Genomic DNA, 17,166 nt, shown 5'->3' with positions numbered 1-17,166 from the left:
GACAAGGAACAATTGTTATAAGCTGGAACACAGGAAGTTTCACCTCAATGTGAGGACACTCTTCTTTAGTGTGAGGGTGCTGGAGCCCTGGAGCAGGCTGACCAGAGAAGTTGTGGAGTCTCCTTCCCTGGAGACTTTCCAAACCCACCTGGATGTGTTCCTGTGTGACCTGCCCCAGGTGATCCTGCTTTGGCAGGGGGGTTGGATTCTGGAGGGATCTCTGGAGGTCCTTTCCAACCCCTAACAATCTGTGATTCTAAGAATGACACCCAGTGGGTGGAGGTAGGGAGAAGATCTAGTGAAATCAAGCTTCAGTTCCAAAAGATTCAGAAACACTGGCTCAGAGAAACATCACAATTCCTGAGATGGGTATTTGGACCAAGATCTCCAATACCTGTCCAGAAGTTTCTACATAGGACTACTACAAAACAAATGCTGGTAAAATCATCCCTCCCTTGCAGGAAAAAATTAGAATTACAGATTGGTCCATGGCCTGGAGCGTGAGTTTGCATAACTTCTACCCAGGATTTTTATTGCTCTTCTTCTACAACTCTAATCGTCTACGGTAAAGTCCAACTGCTCCCTGCAGCAGCTGTTCTACAGACTCTACTGGGAATCCTGAAGTGAAACATTCATTATATTTCCTCCTTTTCCATTGGCTCTGTCCTCTCTGAATAACTACTGCTGACAACTTATTCATGAGTTGTTGTCTCACCATTTCTTGCACCTCACATAATTAAAACATGTCTGGCTATAGTCCTACTGTCATGTGAAATCTTAGCATCAGTCTTCACCTTCACTTCTCTGTCCCCATTGCCTACTCCCAACAGCCCTCTTCTTATCTGGTGTTTAAAACATTTTTAAGCTTGATTTTGACCAAGGATTAGTTGTGTTTTTCCCTTGGTGCATTAACATTGATCTTTTTAATTCTCTTTTTATTTTCAAGCACTATTTTCATTCTCTCTAGCATCTGCTCACTTATCATGGCAGTCACTTTCTTTTTTTCTCTGTTTTTCCTCTTACAACTGACTCCAACTTCAGTTGTGCAGCTTTCCCATTCTCCTTTTGATATTAACTTTCTTTTCTCTCCTTTCTATATGACTATCCCCAACTTTGATGTCTTATTAAAGTTGCAGCACAGGAGGTTCCACCTCAACACAAGGGGGAACTGCTTTACTGTAAGGGTCACACACCACTGGAACAGGCTCCCCAGAGAGATTGTGGAGTCTCCTTCTCTGGAGACTTTCAAGGCTCATCTGGATGCATTCCCGTGCAACCTGAGCTAGATTATATGGTACTGCCATGGCAGGGGAGTTGGACTTGATGATCTCTTTGGGTCCCTTCCAACCCCTGACATCCTGTGATCCTGTGATATTAGGATCTCATATACCTACACCAAATTATTATTTCCTGCTTCAGCATTGCTAAGGCTGATTTTGGTGTTCATAGATTCATAGAATGGTTTAGGTTGGAAGGGACCTTAAAGATCATCTAGCTCCAACCCTCCTTCCACTAAACCAGGTTGTTCAGGGCCTCATTCGACTTGGCCTTGAACACCTCCAAGGAGGTGTTTTGATATTAACTCTCTTTTCTCTCCTTTCTATACGACTATCCCCAACTTTGATGTCTTATTTAAGCATATTTAAGTTGCAGCACAGGAGGTTCCACCTCAACACAAGGGGGAACTTCTTTACTGTAAGGGTCACACACCACTGGAACAGGCTCCCCAGAGAGATTGTGGAGTCTCCTTCTCTGGAGGCTTTCAAGGCTCATCTGGATGCATTCCCGTGTGACCTGAGCCAGATTATATGGTACTGCCATGGCAGGGGAGTTGGACTTGATGATCTCTTTGGGTCCCTTCCAACCCCTGACATCCTGTGATCCTGTGATATTAGGATCTCATATACCTACACCAAATTATTATTTCCTGCTTCAGCATTGCTAAGGCTGATTTTGGTGTTCATAGATTCATAGAATGGTTTAGGTTGGAAGGGACCTTAAAGATCATCTAGCTCCAACCCTCCCTCCACTAAACCAGGTTGTTCAGGGCCTCATCCAACTTGGCCTTGAACACCTCCAAGGAGGCAGTATCCACAGCCTCCCTGGGCAACCTGTCCAACGTCTCACTACCCTTACTGTAAAGAACTTCTTCCTAATATCCTAAGTTTAAATCTGCACAAAGATTGAACATTGTTCCTATTAAACAAAAGACCTACTCATTTCTGTAGTCTGCAGTATTTCTGGGGGCTTTATAGGTCTTATCAGAAGGTGCATTCCTTAATGTGGATTTAAGGAGAGTGGGGAGAAGGTGTCTTTCCCTCACAGACAAAAAATGGCTTCTGTCACTGAAAGGGAGAAAGATGTGTTCAAGGAATAAAGAGCTTCCCAAGTGGAGGCGATTTTCTGGGTTTCATTGTCATGCTATTAAGAGGTAATAAACCAACCCCCCAGATTCCATTCACCCCCATATTTTTTTGTTCCAGAGGTTACCTGTGTTCATGCTTACCGTTTCCCCTTCTAAACTGCAATGCCTCTTTCATATTCCCATTAGTTCTTCCAAGATTTCATGCCACTATTTACGATTCCTTATTTAATATATTTGAGGTTTAAGCCATAGCAGTCTGCAGGCAAGGGCAATGCTGAGCAGGCAGCATAACAATGAGGCTTAACTGCTCTTGAACAAAAATAAATCATCACAATTAGGTGGAAGATCTATGTGGCAGAGCATCATGCAGTTCAGTAGCAGGGGTCTGTCAGGTACTGTAGCTCTTCTGCTGCAAAAATTCCTAATTAGTTTGTTTTCTCCCACAGAATATTTGCTTGGGCTGTGTCCAACCTGATCAGAATACAAAATTTCCCCTTTCAACATGCTTCTCAAGAGAGTTGTTAGGTCATCTTCCTATGTATCTTCTGAATTACTGGGGGAAAAGGTCTGGATTTAAGGTTTTAGGGAAAAGATAGGTGGGAATCTAGCTACTGCTTGCTGAAATGGTATTTGTAAATCTGTTACAAGCCCAGCTGGAGCAGTCAAGGTTATGCTAATTCTAATCCATGGCTCTGCTGGTGTGACAAGCCAGGCTGTAAAATTCAAGTATTGGCTAAGATCTAAAATGCAAATATTTATGTCAAGTTTTTCAGTTGCCAAGCAATAGATAACATACAGTTCCAGGCCTTCTAAAGGAGGTTATGTGATCCTCTCCCACATCTGAAGGGGTTCTACGGGCAGGGTGCAGAGGGACTGTTCATAAGGGTGTCTAGAGACAGGACAAGGGGGAATGGTTTAAAGCTGAGGGACAGTAGGATTAGACTGGATCTTAGGAAGTTCTTCAGTATGAGGGTTGTGAGACTCTGGAATAAGTTATACAGAGAGGCTGTAGGTGCCTCCTCCCTGGGGGTGCTCAAGACCAGGTTGGATGAGGCCTTGAGCAGCCAAGTCTTGCTGAGAGGCATCCCTGCCCATGACATGGAGGTTGGAGTAGATGATCTCTAAGGTCCCTTTCAACCCAAGATATTGTATGTTTCTATGATTCTACCTTTAGTAGGATTCAATAATAATGATTTTGGCATCCTTGCAATTAAAAATTATAGTCAATTGCCCAATCAACCTATGTGAGCATGGAGTGAGCCAAGCAATCCCCTTCATGATTTCTCAGGTATGTGTACACATAAAGAAGCACAAATCCTCATTGTCCTTATGCTGAAAACATTCCAATAGGCCATGGATGCATTTGGTTTCAATTTGTTAAGACTTGCTGTTGCTGTAAGTAATGGGAATCCAAAAAAAAGCAAGAAGGGACAAGAAAGAGTAATAGATATTCTTTGGGGCACCAGGCAACTGATTCCATCCAAGCAATAAAGGCAGACTGATTTTTTTCCATCTTTACACACACATAAACATGTCCACCTACATAAGCAATAATGACATCCAAGGAAACTACTTTTCCCCACTTGGCTTTTTCCCCTCTCTGTCATGAGCCTGTTTGAAATGCCACTAAAGCTGACAGAGGGGCTCCTGCTGTCTTCAGCGAATACCGAGCCAAGCCCAGAACTACCTGCACCAACATCACTAGCTCAAAGAGCTCAGAGAATTGCAGCACTGAAATTCCAAGCCCTAGGCTGCTTTAACTCATTTGCTCAATCAGTGTCTAGTCCTCTTTGACTTTATCAGGTGAACATTTAACAGATATTTCTCTGGGCACTGGGTGTTAAATATGAAACATTGACATACCTGGCTCAAAAAACCTCAGTCTAACAACCTGGCTTTTTTGGGGTTTTTTTGTTGGTTTGTTGGTTGGGGTTTTTTCCCCCAAGGAAGAACAGCGCAAAATCATTAAGCATTCCAACTCTGCACAACAGCAATATGCTCTTGTGGCCAAGAGGGCCAAGGGGATTCTGGGCTGAATCGAGAAAAGTGTGTCCAGCAGGTCTAGGGAGGTTCTCCTCCCACTCTGTTCTGCCCTGCTGAGACCACAATGTCGTGTCCAGTTTTGGGCTCCCCAGTTCAAGAGAGATAGCGATCTACTGGAGAGAGTCCAACAGAGTGTTATGAGGATGACAAAGGGACTTAAACATCTCTGCTTTGAAGAAAGACTGAGGGCCCTGGGGCTGTTTAGTCTGGAGACAAGAAGGCTGAGAGGGGATCTGATCAATGTCTCTAAATATCTAAGCAGTGGATGTCAGGATGAAGGTGCCAGGCTCTTTGTGGTGGTGCCCAATGGTAGGACAAGGAACAATGTGTACGAGTTGGAAGACAGGAAATTCCACCTCAACATGAGGAGAAACTTCACAGTATCACAGTATAACTTAGGTTGGAAAGGACCTCAAGGATCATCGAGTCCAACCTATCAACACAGACCCCATGACTAGACCATGGCACCAAGTGCCACGTCCAATCTCCTCTTGAATGTCTCCAGGGACGGTGACTCCACCACCTCCCTGGGCAGCACATTCCAATGACGAATGACTCGCTCGGTGAAGAACTTCCTCCTCACCTCAAGTCTAAACCTCCCCTGGCACAGCTTGAGACTGTGTCCCCTTGTTCTGGTGCTGGTTGCCTGGGAGAAGAGTGGTGTGAGGGTGCTGGAGTCCAGAGGAGTTGTGGAGTTTCCTCAGGAGACTTTCCAAACCCACCTGGATGTGTTCCTGTGCGACCTGTCCTGAGTGATCCTGTTCTGACAGCGGCTGGATTGGATTTGATCCCTAGAGGTCTCCTCCAAGCCCTAGCATTCTATGACTCTGTGATTGTGACCCAGCTCTTATGTCCTGGTTTAAGGTGGGACAGATCCTCTATTGCCCCAAAAGGCACAAAAGAATAACACTCACACAACTGGATTGGATAGTGATGGGAGGTTTAAATGGAAAAAGCAATGAGTGTTTTACAGAAACTACAAAGCACAGTGGCAAAGATATCCCAAAGCACAGCAAGTCTCTCACAGCACAGCCAAAGGCCCCCCAACACTTCCCATCTCACCACCTGAGAGTGTACCCAAAACCTCCCAGGGCTCTTTCTTCCCCCCCCTACTGCTAGGCTGGTCTCAGGCTGGCCAGGTCTGAGACTGCTCCCTCCTTCCCTCCTTCTCCTAACCAGGCCCAAAAGGCCTGAAGCACTCCCCCACCGTTACCCAATAGGGAGCATCTCCCATGGGAGCAGAAAAGGGAGAAAGGAAGAGAATGATTTTGCAGATGGATTTAAAGGGTGGAGGATTTATAGGTAGGAAATACTCTGTTTCCTGTGTCCACCTGACTGGGCTGGACACTTGGGACACCAAAGGTATAACTGACGTGGCAGTAACAGGAGGCACCCAGCCTAAGCTGGCACCACTCACAAGAGAAATCTGAAAGTTTCACTGTAATCTTTGTGTTGGTACAGAGAACTTATGAAAGGAGAAGAGGCCAAGTGAAACAAAAACAACAAAATCTGAGTACTGTCTCACATTCAGGGCAATTGTAAATGATGGTTATGTGCAGTGGAGAAGGACATACAGTCTCTGACCTTTGCTCTTAGGGCCATAAACCTTCTCTAGTTATAATGACAAATGCCCCAGAATCTGTTCTACCTGGGACAAACACTATCTATGAGGTGATTCGAGGCATCTCTTATTTATGCCTTTTATAGATTGCCTTCAGATTGGAACAGCGTGATTAGAAAGCTCCCCTATCAGCAGCAGGCGAGCTAACAGGTTGACAAAAATAAAAGTGGCTTAACAATAGCCACTTAACTTGCACCTGTGAGCCCATCAAATGCTGCAGAGACCCGTGCCTTTAAAAAATTTGCAGGGGAGAAAGAGGGAGAGGAAGAGAGAGAAAAAAGTGTTTCAATCCATCCTATCCGTGTAAAACAACCACATTATATTGTCAGCTTTGAAGAAAGCAATCTTTTCTCTGCATTAAAATCTATTGGACCTACTCTCAGTAAAGCAAGTATCAAGTGAAGTCAATGGAGTGTCACCTTCCAGGGGTAGCTATAGATCCATATTTCAAAGTTTGGCTCTGTAACTCTTGCAGCAACAAAATCGCTTTCCTTCTGAAGTTTACCCATTCTCTTTTTTAAGCACATGGACATGCTTCAGGCTAGATAACTCCACAACTGTCTGTCCTGTTCTCACAGTAACCCATGTTTTTTACTGATCCTAAAAAAACAAATTGGATCTGTCTGCAACAGTTATTCTTGCTGTAGGATTACCTCCATTACAAAAATAACCATTTTATTTTAATAATGGAAAAAGAAAAGTCTTCTGCTCGCTTTTATCACACTTCTGTAGCTGAGGTTATGTTATGCTTATTTTTAGTTACCTAAAAGACATTCACTGTCTGGCCAACAGTGCTAGAACAAAACTTGTCTTACATGTCCTCTACCTCTACTCTGTCCTGGTGAGGCCACATCTAGAATATTGTATCCAGTTCTGGATCCCTCAGTTCAAGAAGGACCTCAGGGAACTGCTTGAGAGAGTCCAGCACAGAGCCACAAAGATGCTGAAGGCAGTGGAACATCTCCCTGCTGAAGGAGCTGGGGCTCCTTTAGCTTGGAGCAGGGGAGCCTAAGGGCTGCCCTCATTCCTGTTGATAAAGATGTGAAGGGATGGAGCCAGGCTCTGCTCAGTGATGTCTAATGATAGGAAAAGGGGCAACAGGGGCAAGATGGAGCAGAGGATGTTCCACATGAAAAGAAGGGAAAACCTTTTCACTGTGAGGATGCCAGAATCCTGGAACAGGCTGCCCAGAGAGGTTGTGGAGTCTTCTTCTCTGGAGATATTCCAAACCTGCCTGGACATGTCCCTGTGTGTCCTATTCAATGGTGATCCTACTCTGGCAGTGGGATTGGGCTGAATGATCTACAGAGGTCCCTTCCAGCCCCTACACCCTTTTGAAGGAGGTAGACTTAGATCAGATATTAGGAAGGAAGTTTTTACTCTGAGAGTATTGAGACACTGCAACAGGTTGCCCAGAGAAGATGTGGATACCTCATCCCTGGGAATATTCAAGCCCACACTGGATGGGGCTTTGAGCAACCTGATATAGTGAAAGGTGTGGCTGGGTGGTTTGAACTAGATGATCTTTGAGGTCTCTTCCAACCCAACCCATTCTATGATTCTAATTCAGTCAGTAAAATCACAGTGCCAATGTCAAATGTTTTCTTCTGTACTACAGGGGAAAACATTCTCTTTGAACACAGCAAGCGCTTTGTAGGGCAGGAGAATTATTTGAGCCAATTTTCAGCACACTCTTCTCAAACTGTGCTGCCCGGTGGAGAAACACTGCAGGTCCCTTGAATGTAAATTGCAGATTGTTTCCCCCAGTCAGATAAAGGACATGCACAAGGTTCTCCTTGTATTTATGTGTCTAGCGGTACTTCAGTCCATGGCAAGCACTTAGTCAATGAGAGCAAACATCAATAGCAATAAAAAAGGCTTGTCTCTCCTTCTCCTCCAAAGTCAATGGAATCTGTCTCAGGTGATTTACTTGCCCACTTTTGCAGGTAAAATGGTCCCAGGGCTGGAACAATTCTGTTTGATAGGCACATTTTACAACTATTTAAATGGCTGCCGATATCATCATCCATCTTCTGCCATCAAAAGTGTTGTCTTGCTAATGTTTGCTTGTTTATCACACCCCAATTGTCTATACAGAATGCAGCAAAGGGCTTTGTTGTTGGCTCCTTGATTTCTGTGCTCCAGAAATTGCATGGGAGTTGTTTAGATGCCATTAAAACCAGCCTAGTGTTGCTGCATACATCTAGTATCAACCAGTAAGGATAAACAATCTTCAAGATCCATGTTATCTGCACCACCAGTTTTGCCATTTCTTCCTTACAGAGCTGGTTTCTATAACTTAGCTTTATTCCCTTTAAGAAAGGCTGGCAATACCAAATTATTGGCTAAATATTCATAGATTCATAGAATGGTTTAGGTTGGAAGGGACCTTGAAGAACATACAGTTCCGACCAACACCCTGCCATGGGCAAAGACACCTTCCACTAGAGCAGGTTGCTCAAAGCCTCATCCAGCCTGGCCTTGAACACCTCCAGGAAGGGGACATCCATGACTTCCCTGGGCAACCTGTCCCAGTGTTTCACCACCCTCACTGTAAAGAATTTCTTCCTAACCTCCAGTCTGCTATTTAGAAGCTTCAAATTTCAGTATGACCCTTGAAGGAGAGAAACAGAAGAGAAAAAGGCACAGTTAGAGCTGTTCACTTCCTGTTTGATTCGCCAAAATAGATGCAGTGTTATCCTGTGTCACCTCATCCTGGCCCTTGTCCCTAATGACCACTACACCTTCACACATTTGAATGTCTCAGAAAGGAATTCACTGAAGGGAAATTGTTAAGTACAACCTTGAAGAGCTAAATGGACTTTGGTAGTATTTGTGTGGTGTATCCTAACCATCAGCAAAGTATTCCCTCAGGCTTCTGAGTAATGCCCTGTGTTAAATTAAAAGCTTTGTGTGACAACTACCTGAAGGGAGGTTGTAGCTAGGTGGGGGTTGGTCTCTTCTCCCAGACAACCAGCACCAGAACAAGAGGACACAGTCTCAAGCTGTGCCAGGGGAAGAGGTGAGGAGAAAGTTCTTCACAGAAAGAGTAATTGGCCATTGGGATGTTCTGCCCAGGGAGGTGGTGGAGTCACCATCCCTGGAGGTGTTCAAGAGGGGACTAGACATGGAACTTGAAGTCATAGTTTAGTTAGTCACGAGGTGTTGGGTGATAGGTTGGACTTGATGATCTCTGAGGTTTTTTCCAACCTAACTGTTTCTATGATTCTATGTTTTAAAAATAAAGCATTAGAAGGGCCTGAAGCCATGCATCAAAGAGAGGAAAAACAAAAAAGGGAAAAAGGGAAAAAAAAAAAAGAAGGAAAAAGGCCCAGTGAAAACAATAAAGCTTCAGAAGACTGAGTGATATAGGAAAGGCAGAAGGTGAAAAAGGAGAGAGATAGCATAAATAAAACCTGTGTAAGAGTAAACAAAACCAGTGCAAGTATGAATGTGATCAGCCACTAACATGAGTGCCCTGGCTAGTACAGTATCACAGTATCACAGCATCACAGTATAACTTAGGTTGGAAAGGACCTCGAGGATGATCGAGTCCAACCTATCAACACAGACCCCATGACTAGACCATGGCACCAAGTGACCATGGCACACCGATTGCATTGAATTTTGGATGCATGTGGAATCATAGAATGTTAGGGGTTGAAGAATACAATAAACCAGGTTGGAAGAGACCTTCAAGATCATCATGTCCGACCCATCAACCAATCCAACCCACCCAAACAGCTAACCCATGGCACCAAGCACCCCATCAAGTCTCCTCCTGAACACCTCCAATGACAGCGACTCCACCACCTCCTTGGGCAGCCCATTCCAATGGGCAATCACTCTCTCTGTATAGAACTTCTTCCTAACATCCAACCTGAACCTCCCCTGGCACAGCCTGAGACTGTGTCCTCTTGTTCTGGTGCTGGCTGCCTGGGAGAAGAGACCAACATCCAACTGTCTACAACCTCCCTTCAGGTAGTTATAGAGAGCAATAAGGTCACCCCTGAGTCTCCTCTTCTCCAGGCTAAGCAGCCCCAGCTCCCTCAGTCTTTCCTCATAGGGCTTGTGTTCCAAACCCCTCACCAACTTTGTTGCCCTTCTCTGGACTCGTTCCAGCAAGTCAACCTCCTTCCTAAACTGAGGGGCCCAGAACTGGACACAGGACTCGAGGTGTGGCCTAACCAGTGCAGTGTACAGGGGCAGAATGACCTCCCTGCTCCTGCTGGCCACACTGTTCTTGATGCAGGCCAGGATGCCATTGTCCCTCTTGGCTGCCTGGGCACACTGCAGGCTCATGTTCAGCCTACCAGGGACCTCCAGAGATGTCAGGGTGGTTGAGATCTCCCAGCAGGACAAGGGCTTGTAAGCCTGATGCCTCCTCAAGCTGGAGTAAGGAGGTTTCATCAGTGCTCAGGCAACCTGTAGTAGACACCAACCACAAGGTTCCCCTTGTTGCCTTGGTCTTTAATTCCTACCCATAAGTTTTCAACTTGCTTGTTGAACCTGATCAGGCCAGGAATTTTCTTCTGTGCAAATGCAATGTTCAATTTCCTGCCCTGGATCTCATCTGGTTTCTCCACAGAAATAAATTTTGAGGCATTTTACAGGATGTGAGATCAAAGCCAACGAGTTCTTCCCAACTACAAGGTAGAAATCACCTCACTTAACCTGTTGTGAAAGTGTTTGTCCACTGTTCTGTCCAGAGCAGAGAGAGGATTTTTACACTTACTTTTCAGTGAGAGAAAGCAAGACAGCAAAATTACCAACATAAGATAAAATACAAAGTCAAACAGAGATTGAAGTAAAGCCAAAAATCAATTAAAAATTAGTCTCCCTGTAAACAAACAGAAAATACTTTTGCAGGCTTATTGCCAGATTCTGTAAGCTCCTGGTAACTGTGAATTTAACTGATGCTCTTTTCCAACATCAATAGGTGCTGTGAGTGTTTGACAGCGTCCTAAAAATAAGAGCTCTGAGGAGTCTCAGAGAGGGTGACTAAGCCTTGAACTTCAGAGAGTGCCACATTAGAGCACCAAGCCCAACCTTAGTAACCTGGCCTACAACACACTGCTGGTTAAAGATTATTTTCTCAAAGAAAAGGTTTAGCACTTCTTGTTTAAAACTAAAGCTGACATTGTGCTTTATACTTCTGTATCCCCAAGGAGCGAAGAACAACTGTACCAGCCAACTGCACAGCCCAAATAAGCTGACTCTGGACGTGGACTGCACCTGCACTCGTATATTGTGAAGAAATAAGACTCTGGTCCTTGCCACAGAGGGGAAAATAAAGTTTATTCACCAAGGTCCTGCCTTAATGAATGTGTTTAGTTAAGTCTATTCCTGTAAACTTGAAGTCTATTCCTGTAAACTTAAAGTTCTGTAAGCACAACAGCAGCAGCAATAATGGACCCACACTTCCATATCATAGAATCACAGAATGTTAGGGGCTGGAAGGGACCTCTGGAGATTATCAAGTCCAACCCCCCTCCCAGGGTAGGATCACCTAAGATCACAAATGAATGCATCCAGGTGGGATGATACTCTGCTCTGGTGAGACCCCACCTGGATGATTGTGTCCAGCTATGGGACCCACAACACAAGAGAGACATGGAACTACTGGAGCAGGTCCACAGTAGCCACAAACATGATCAGAGGGCTGGAGCACCTCTTCTATGGGGACAGGCTGAGAGAGCTGGGGCTGTTCAGCCTTCAGAAGGCTCTGGGGAAACCTTATAGAGGCATTCCAATACCTGAAAGGGCCCTACAAGAAAGCTGGGAAGGGACATTTTGCAAGAAGTTTCAGCAACATAATGAGAGGGAAGGGAATGAAGCTTGAGGAGGGCAGATTTAGACTGGAGATTAGAAAGAAATTCTTGACAGTGAGAGTGGTGAGACACTGGAACAGGTTGCCCACAGAGGTCATGGGTGCTGCCTCCCTGGAAGTGTCCAAGGCCAGGCTGGATGAGGCCTTGAGCAACCCAGGCTGGTGGGAAGTGTCCCTGCCCAAGGCAGGGGGTTGGAACTGGATGATCTTCAAGGTTCCTTCCAACCCAAACCATTCTGTGTATGAATATGAGTGATGCTCAGTACAGCAGTGCATTAGCTTTAAAACACGCTTGCATATGCAGGAAGCCCCAAACCCACATCAGGGAGTTACACTTAAATCCTTCAGTGACATTTAGCTGCAACACCTCATAGTCATCTCATACTGTTTCCTGATGTATCCATGACAGACTTCACATGTTGGCAGGCACCACTTTCCCCCCCTTCATGCCAGTTTTGCATGTCACATCTGGAAATCTGAAGCTAGAGGTGGGGAGATTCAGGCTAGATGTGAGGAGGAGGTTCTTCACCATGAGAGTGGTGAAACCCTGGAATGGGTTGTCCAGGGAGGTGGTCGAGGCCCCGTCCCTGGGGGTGATTAAGAGCAGGCTGGATGAGGCTCTGGGCAGCCTGATGTAGTGTGGGGTGTCCCTGGCCATGGCAGGGGGGGTGGAACTAGATGATCCTTGTGGTCCCTTCCAACCCTGAATGAAACTATGAAACTATGAAATAGGCTGGTTGCAGTTTTCACTTTATCCTTGCTTGTAAGTTGTTCCTTAGGCTTTACTCACTGTTTACTAAAGACACACAGGCTGGCAGACATCCTCAAAACATGTACACAAAGGTTTCAATTGGAGACTACATTCTGACACAGTTCAGTGTTTAATTCTCCTTTTTTTCTCTGAACTAGTTCATAGTCTATTATAGATTGAAATGTCAATACCTTGTATGACATTTACCTTGCTCTAGCAGGGGATCAAGAATAAAATCATAGATGGATTTTTCTCCCAGTTCAGTCAGGTTCTGCTCCATCAAGCTTTTTGCTTCCCCCCCAAAAAAAATCTGATTTTCTTCTTGTTTTTAAGTGATTTTTTTGCAGCTTTTTGCCACCATTCCCTGGATCAAGAAGCAGCAGCTGCAGAGCCACTGGTGTTGCAATAGTTCTGGAAACATCTGCACCGAATCATCTATGCTGTAAAGAAGGGCTGAGAGAGATGAGGATCTTCAGCCTGGATAGCAGAAGGTTCAGAGGACATCTTATCAATACATAGAAATATCTGAGAGGATGGTGTGAAGAGGATGGAGCCCAGCTCTTCTCAGTGGTGCCCAGTGACCAGACTGAGAGACAGAATTGTCCCTCTGAATACCAACAAACACTTTGTTCATAGTGAAAGTGACTGAGAAGAGGCACAGTTTGACCAGGGATGTTGTGGAGTCTTCATCCTTGGAGGCATTCAAGTGCCTGGACATGGCCCAGGGCAAGTGGCTCTAAGCAGCCCTGCTTCAGCAGGGCCATTGAATCAGGAGACTTTTAGAGGTCCCTTTCAAGCTCGGTGACTGGTTCTGTGGTTCAAATCTGTCAAGGTGGGCAGGTTCCTATGAGACCTGGACCTGAGCAAAGCCTTCAACACTGTCCCGCACCACATCCTGGTCTCCAAACTGGTGACACATGGGTTTGATGGGTGGACCACTAGATGGATAAGGAACTGGCTTGATGGCCGCACCCAAAGAGTGGCTGTCAATGGCTCCATGTCCCAGTGGAGGCCAGGGACAAGCGGAGTCCCTCAGGGATCAGTCCTGGGACCTGTCTTGTTCAACATCTTTGTGGGTGCCATGGACAGTGGCATTGAGTGCACCCTCAGCAAGTTTGCTGATGACACCAAGCTGTGTGGTGCAGCAGACACGCTGGAGGGAAGGGAGGCCATCCAGAGGGACCTTGACAGGCTGGAGAGGTGGGCACAAGCCAACCTCATGAGGTTCAATAAGAGCAAGTGCAGGGTCCTGCATCTGGGTCGAGGCAATCCCAGGCACAAATACAGGCTGGGCAATGAGTGGCTGGAAAGCAGCCCTGAGGAGAGAGACTTGGGGGTGCTGGTGGACAAAAAGCTCAAGATGAGCTCTCAGTGTGCACTTGCAGCCTGCAAAGCCAATCAGATCCTGGGCTGCATCAGGAGAAGTGTGGCCAGCAGGTCGAGGGAGGTGATCCTCCCCCTCTACCCAGCTCTGGTGAGACCCCACCTGGAGTACTGTGTCCAGTTCTGGAGCCCCTATTACAAGAGGGATGTGGAGGTGCTGGAAGGTGTCCAGAGAAGGGCCACAAGGATGCTCAGAGGGCTGGAGCACCTCTCCTGTGAGGACAGACTGAAGGAGTTGGGGCTGTTCAGTCTGCAGAAGAGAAGGCTCTGAGGTGACCTAATTGTGGCCTTCCAGTATCTGAAGGGGGCCTACAGGAAGGCTGGGGAAGGACTGCTCAGGATCTCAGGTAGTGACAGGATTAGGGGGGATGGAATGAAGCTGGAGGTGGGGAGATTCAGGCTGGATGGGAGGAGGAGGTTGTTCACCATGAGAGTGGTGAAGCCCTGGAATGGGTTGTCCAGGGAGGTGGTCAAGGCCCTGTCCCTGGAGGTGTTTAAGCCCAGGCTGGATGAGGCTCTGGCCAGGCTGATCTAGTGTGGGGTGTCCCTGCCCATGGCAGGGGGGTTGGAACTAGATGATCCTCGTGGTCCCTTCCAACCCTGAATGATACTATGATGCATCCACATCAACACAACAAACCTGAGGTGTTTTATAGAATCTTTGCCTACAGATACAAACGCCATTGCTGAGATAGAGAAGGGGGAAAAATAAACTCACATGTTTTTAAATCACAGTGGAAAAATATTGAAATAAGACAACTAGCAAGCCCAGGAACTAGAATAATAACATTTTATAAAGATTAGAACAGTATTTCTTCAGCATTCCTAAAATTCATTTCTTTTTTCCTGGCTGCAAACAGACAGCAGCTGATACTAGGGAGGACATTTGATGACTTTCAAGGACAAAAGAAAGTTGCACTTACAGAAGAATGAATAGCAATAGGGGAAAAAAAGCAGTGCAAGCACTGACTGCTTGCAGAGTACTTCAGTGATTCAAGCTCTAGGAATGTTCTGGATGAAACTGCCTTTAAAAGTCACACATCAGAAAAATATTGGGGTTATTTTCTTTTCTTTTCTCTTTCCTTTCCTTTCCTTTCCTTTCCTTTCCTTTCCTTTCCTTTCCTTTCCTTTCCTTTCCTTTCCTTTCCTTTCCTTTCCTTTCCTTTCCTTAATTTATTTATTTATTACCAGGATGCCAGTGTGCTATTACAGAACCCTACTAATGCTAGAACCATAGAATCACAGACTGGCTTACATTGGAAGGGACCATAGAGATCATCTACTCCAACCTCCCTACCATGCACATGGACGCTTCTCAACTAGACTCAGGTGCTCAAGCCCTCACCCAACCTGGCCTTCAACAGCCCCAGGAAGAGGGCATCCACAGCTTCCCTGGGCATCCTGTTCCAGAGCTTCACCACCCTTTTCCTGAAGAAAGTTTTCCTCAGATCTAGTCTCCCTCAGCTTGGAACCACTCCCCTTTGTCCTGTCTCTAGACACCCTCATGAAAAGTCCCTCTGCAGCCTTCCTGGAGGATCTCTTCAGGCATTGGAAGGCAGCTTTAAGGTCCTCTGAGAGTCCATCTGTGGTCCTACTGCCTTATCAGTGGCTTTGAAGGAACCACCAATGTCCCTGCAGTCTTCCAACAGGATTTTCACTAGCCCAGCCGGGGCCCTGCTGTCCTCCAGAGGGCCCAGGGCTTTGGCAGGGCTCTCCAATAGACCACCAAGAGCTCTGCTGCATTCAAGCAGACCCAGGCTTCTGACAGACTCATGAGGGAGATGTTCTCCATTTGTCCACTTCCCTATGAACAGTTCCTATCAATGTGCTACATTTCAGAATGCTCATGACCAGTGAGACAATGCCTTGATTTAAAATTATTTCATTTGCTTACTTGAATTGCAACTCTGTAAACTGCAACTGCTGCCAGAAAGGCAACCTCGTTCATCCAAGGGCTTGTGTCACACAGAATCACAGAATGGTAGGGGTTGGAAGGGACCTCCAAAGAACATCCAGTCCAAGCCCCTGCCAGAGCAAGATCACCTTGTGTTGGTCACACAGGAACCCATCCAGGAAGGTTTTGAATGTCTCCAGAGAAGGAGATTCTACCACCTCTATGGGCAGCCTGCTCCAGGGCTTTAGCACCTTCACAGTGAAAAAGGGTTTTCCCTCATGTTCACATGGAACCTCACCTGCTCCATCTTGCCCCCATTGCCCCTTGTCCTGTCATTGGACATCCCTGAGCAGAGCATGAGGGCACCCCTCAGGCTCCTCTGCTCCATGTTCAAGAACCCCAGTTTCCTCAGCCTGTGCTCAGGAGGGAGATGTTCCACTGCCTTCAGCATCTTTGTGGCTCTGTGCTAGACCCTTTAAAACAGTTCCCTGCCCTTGTAGCCATGAGATGACACTGGGCACACCATCCAGCTACACTGAGTAGCACTTCTTTCCCCTCAGTACACATTAGGAAGAAAAACCTCTAGAGGTTAGGGCAAACTAAACATGTAAGCATGGTTTCCAGGGATGTCCCATAGGCCAAAGTTGATAAATAGTGAATTACTTTACCTGGTTCAGGCTGGATATTAGGAAATATTTCTTCACTGAAAGGGCTCTCAAACACTGGAACGGTCTGCTCAGGGCAATGCTGGAGTCACCATCCCTGGGGCTGTTCAAGCAGCCTGTGGACTTGGTGCTTAGGGATGTGGTTTAGTGTTTATGATCTTGAAGGTCTCCTCCAACCAGATATATTCTGTGATTTCAAAAGCATCTGGCTGCAAGGTTATGGTGTGTAGTAGACAAACCTATGAATAAAACTTATCTCCCTTAAGGCTATATTTGCAAAAGAGCATTTTATTTAATCAGTCTTAATTCTGTTAATGTGTCTAATCACAGCTATGGTATTGTTGGGGTTTATTTTTCTTATTACTCAGTTGGCTTCTTCTATTCTTCCCCTTATCCTAATCCAATATATCATAGATAGATAGATCACAGAATCACAGAAACACTCAGGTTAGAAAAGACCCCCAGGACCACCAAGTCCAACCATTAACCCTGCTCTACAAGGTTCATATCCCCAAGCACCACATCCAAACAACCTTTAAACACATCCAGGGTTGGTGACTCAACCACTTCCCTGGGCAGAAGAAAGAGAGAGATGGTAAACAGAGCTAGTAGTT

The sequence above is a fragment of the Melanerpes formicivorus genome, unplaced genomic scaffold (assembly GCF_026170545.1).
Source record: "Melanerpes formicivorus ecotype bairdi unplaced genomic scaffold, bMelFor1.0.p_v2 SCAF_15, whole genome shotgun sequence".
In the NCBI taxonomy this organism is placed as follows: domain Eukaryota; kingdom Metazoa; phylum Chordata; class Aves; order Piciformes; family Picidae; genus Melanerpes; species Melanerpes formicivorus.
The sequence above is the reverse complement of the archived record's forward strand: the minus strand, read 5'-3'. Positions refer to the sequence as shown.